The sequence below is a fragment of the Thamnophis sirtalis genome, unplaced genomic scaffold (assembly GCF_051295495.1).
Source record: "Thamnophis sirtalis isolate CommonGarterSnake01/CBP01778 unplaced genomic scaffold, rThaSir2_p1.2 scaffold_3, whole genome shotgun sequence".
NCBI lineage: Eukaryota > Metazoa > Chordata > Lepidosauria > Squamata > Natricidae > Thamnophis > Thamnophis sirtalis.
In genome coordinates, this window is record NW_028261383.1 from 129220717 (window position 1) to 129225864 (window position 5148).

Sequence of the window (5148 nt, forward strand, 5' to 3'; positions counted from 1 at the left end):
TGGTGTAGGGTCTCCTGCTTGGGTTGGGGTTTAGACTAGACTACCTACAAGGTCCCTTCCAACTCCTTTAATCTGTTAAACCATCTCATAAAAAGCAGGATACAATGATCCAGTAAACTGCATACATAACACAATAAAGATAAGAACACATATCAAAAGATAAATATGATTAAAAATAAACCATGGGCAAAGAGAGAATAAGAATAGCCACTTAAGCCTGCTAACATAACCAGGTCTTGAGGGACTTCCAGAAAACCGCTAATCTAACTTTGGAGGAAACAACATGCCACCCACCCCTAATCTGGGTTGTATGCAGTGGTGGGTTTCAAAATTTTTTAGAACCTCTTCTGTAGGTGTGGCCTGCTTTGTGGGAGTGGCTTGCCAGCCATGTGACTGAGTGGGAGCAGCTTGGCAGTCATGTGACTGGGTGCGTGTGGCCCAACTTGTAAAATGTGAAATTCACTTAACAACGCTCTTGCTTAGCAACCAAAATGTTGGCTCTTGAACTCTGGCATTGAAGTGTGCAAGTCTTAAAGCTGTCAAGTTACAAGACCCTTGCACCCATAACCCTTTAGAAAAAAACCCCAGGGGTGTTCAAACTTGACAGCTTTAAGACTTGTGGACTTCAACTCCCAGAATTCCTCCTCTCGCTCTTCATCTTGATGATGTGTGGACAGGCGGGGGGAGGAAGCTGGAACCGGTTCTAAACGGCACTGTAGATTTGTGGAACCTCTTCTATAGAAGAGGTTAGAACTGGCAGGAACCCACCTCTGGTCGTATGGTTTCAAGAGGATATCATGGCCGATGGTTTTGAAAGCCACCAAGAGGTCAAATAGAGCAAGAATGGATGCAGAACCACCATCCCTCCTACCCTCTCTATGTTACCCCGTGTTTTCTACAATTCTGTTTGGAGCAAAACAAAATGTTTTCCAGCTTGATTTTTTTTTTTAAAAAATCCAGTTTACGAAGATTCTCTGCAATTGTATATGTATGTGTATCTGGCTGTGATCACCACTGCTTATATGTGAGAACAAACAAGAAAGATTCATTGACAAATGAGGCCCATTTTACCCATATACCTTCTATTCTTTGTGAAATGATCATTTAAATATATTCTAGTTTGTGGAACTTGAGATTTTATTTCCAAGGTCCAGCTCATTCTTCACCATTCTTATAGGGCCTTTCGCAATGTCTGAAGAGGAAGTACATGAACTTTACCCATCAGTGTGATGATGGATAAGTGCCTGTCCTTATTGAGGGCTAGAAATACAAATATATACTTCTGGTATGTCTGATATTTGAATTGTTCTATAATTTCAGCAAGTACATTCACCTTGCTAAATTACTCTTCGTTGATTGAATAAACTCCTGACTGATCTGCAAAACAGATTATGCTTTAAGCCATGACTCACAGAATGATGAATTATTTTTTAGTTAAGTGACTGCTACATTGCTTAGTTTTTCACTGAGCAGTTCAATCTGTATCCGAAGAAGAAATTAATGACCATTTTGATTTCTATGCCATTATCAGTTTAACTTACTTTTGAATAAACAACTGATACTGCTCTGAAATTATTCATTTCAGAGTATTTCCTGTAGGCAGAACTTTAAGCTGTTATACAGTATGTTTGCATTTATTTCCTTGGTAAAGTACTTTTAAACATTGTTTATTGAAAAGTCTATTCCCTTGATCTTGCTTTGAAGATTGCAGCTTTAGTGAATTGTCAGTATTGCTGATGTATAACTCATTTTTCCTTTTGAATTGAAAACTGAAATCTTAGATTTAGGCTGTATGCATAGTTGGATGCACTATACAATCAGAATGTTAAATATATAAACAAGGCTTAACGTTTTCAGCAATGTCTCAGAATCCATAGTTGTAAGGTAAAGGTTCCCCTTGCACATATCTGCTACTAATTCCCGACTCTAGGGGGCAGTGCTCATCTCCGTTCCAGAGCCGAAGAGCCAGTGCTGTCCGAAGACGTCTTTGTGGTCGTGGCTAAATGCCAAAGGCGCACAGAACACTGTTATCTTCCCACCAGTGGTCTCTATTTTTCTACTTGCATTTTTACATGCTTTCAAACTGCTAGGTTGGCAGAAGCTGGGACAAGTAACGGGAACTCACTCCGTTATGAGGCAGTAGGGATTTGAACTGTCAAACTGCTGACCTTTCTAATCTACAAGCTCTGCGTCTCAGCCACTAAGCCACCATGTCCCTCATAGTTGTAGAGTTGAGAATTGCAAAGGAATGTCTCTCAGTTCAGTCTTCAGTTTCACTTCAGCTTGCACTAAGCCCACTGAGAATTCTGAAAGTTGCAGTTTTAATACTGTGAGTCTTTGACAAATACGTTGGTATAAAAATAGATGAATAATACAGCTGGAGGCTACCAGCTTGCCTGGGGAATTAGAGGCAAAAGATACTAAAATTTTGCAGAGATCTAAATGTTCCAAGTCTGAATAGATAGTCCTTGTTTAACAATTGCCTTGGATTGTTCAGAGTTATGACATTGCTAAAAAAGCACAACCGTTACAACTATTGCAGTGATCCCTTGGTCATGTGATCAGAATTTGGGCTCTTCACAATTGGTGGACATCACAGCATCCAACAGTCACATGATTTCTATTTGCCCATTGACAACTGGCTTCTGACAAAATCAATGAAGAAACTCGCAGTAAAATCACATGTCATACTTAACAAATGCATGTTTAACAACTGCAGTGTAAATGATATCATAAATCCAGCATAGTCACATGGTGTTTGACTTAACAACTGTGCTGCCTAAGCAAGGGAGTTGCCAGCCCCAATAGTGATTGTTAAGCAAGGACTGCCTGTAATTTTGTTTCTTTAAAAAATGAAGATTTAAATGCAAGTTTTATTTATTCATAATTGTTTTAAGTTTATGCTTCCTAATCCAAGACCCATAAATACTAGTGTAGGAAATGCTCTCTCCACATGTTCAGAGAAACTATTCATACGCATCAGATTTAGCAAAACCTAACATGACAAAAATGCATCACAACTGAAGCCTCACAAATTCAACTCTTATTAACCTCTAGATCAGTGGTTCCCAAAATGGGCGGTACCGCCCCCTGGGGGGCAGTGGGATGACTTAGGGGGGCGCTAAGAGGCAAGGGGGGCGCTAAGAGGCAAGGGGGGGCAGCAGGAGGGTGCTAAGAGGCAAAAGAGGGGGCAGGAGTGCTGGAGGTGGCCCCTTCGCAGGGCACAATTCTGCCTGGGGCTCTGTTGGCACCAGTCAGCTGAGCACTTCCGGCCTGGTTCCCTCGCTTATCAAGCCCAGCAGATCTCTCCCCTTGAGTCTTCCTTTGCTTCTATTCTAGCTACCTCCCCCACGCCCCAGCCAAGGTATCCATTCTCTCCCTTGAAGAGCTGAGCCTAGCATTAAAATCCAAGAGGGGGGAGAGTGGTAACAGAGCAGAGAGGAGGAGGGGAAAGGTTTTTCTTTTTTACAAAGCTATTTCTTTTTTCACAAGGAGAGGAGGAGAGAGGGAGGAAGGGAGAGAGGGAGGGAGAGGGGAAGAAAAGGAGGAAGGAAGTGAAGGGGAAAGAGGAAAGAAGTGAGAGAGGAGGGGGGAGAAAGAAAGTGAGAGGGAGAAAGATGGAGAGAGAAAGGAGTGGGAAGGAGATAGGGAGAGAAAGGGGGGAAGGAGGGACGAAGAGAAGAAAGAAAGGGAGAGAGAAGGGGAAGAGAGGGAGGAAGAGAGGTGAGACAACTGAACTTTACTTATGAAAACTTATGAAAATTATGTCAATGTAAGAGATAGGAAACTGCATTAGTGATATATATGTCAATGCGTTGATTTGTACTAAAAATATTTAGCTTAAAGAAGTTATAAGAAATCACAAATATGTAAGTTAAAAGTGTGGAAAATGTAATGTGCGTGTGGATGATCCTTTGCATGAGTTGTATTGGGAAAAATTTAAAAATTATAATAATTAAAAAAAGAAAATTATTCCCCAGAGGTAAAAGGCTACATTTTGCTAGTTATTCTTTGCTTCCAATCTGTTGAGGAAGGGGGTTGGACTCCATTGTCTATATTTCCCTTTCCATCCCCATGGTTCTTTAGTGAAAATTATAACCAAATAACATATAGATCTGTTAAAATGTTCCCATTCTCACTTTCCATATTGGGAATCCCTAGGTACCATGCAATAATCTCATCAAATAATTCAAGCAAATGTTGGTGCTTTCTTAATTACACCAATGCAAACAATGTGCCCACAATGACTTTGTAAAATGAAACTTTTTTTAATTGGTCATCTCATCATGCTTAAGAATCCCAAAGGTGCTTTTTCAAGAGGCAAATGGACTTTCTGGTTTTTCTTTGAAGACACTTCTTGGATGAGAAGCAAAACATCTTCAAAGAAAAACCAGATCATGTTCAACAATTTTGTTGAATTAAAATTAACTAAAAAGGTTTTTAAATTGGATTTCAAATAAATGTGCAATTAATTGTTAGAGTTTTGAATTTTACTGTTACTATCTTCCTTCCGTCGTGCAAACCACCCAGTCACATGACACCCCCCGCCACGCCCACAGAACCTGTAGTAAAGAAAATTGAATTCCACCACTGGGTGGGGGGCACTGAGGATCAGTTTATAGCACCAAGGGGGCAGTGGACTGAAAAGGTTTGGGAACCACTGCTCTAGAGTCTAGAATGTAGAGTAGAACAAATGTTGTTCCATAATTCCTGAAGCTATATTAACATAATAAAATTTATTTGCTATATTTATAGTTGCTCATTAAATTACATTGATGTCCACATATTATAACATAAAAGTGCACTTACATCAGAGTAGAGACAAAAAGTGACTTCATTTGCCTCAAAAACCTTTATTACAAGTATCCTACTTATAAATAGCAGTACATTGACACTTGCAATTGACAAATTCTGAGCACAGCTTACTTACAGGGTCTGTGTTGATGTTTTTGATTACTACAGAAAATCCAGGCACGTAGATCCAGTGCTATGTGCATGGAAATACACGCCATGTAGAATTTCTCATTCATTGCGGGAACAGGGGAACACTAAAATCCTTCCACACAGGTGAATTAGCAGTACCTTCTCAAACAAATAGGGTACACAAAAAAGCACAGAAAAATAAAATTGAAAGACCTGAGACTCACA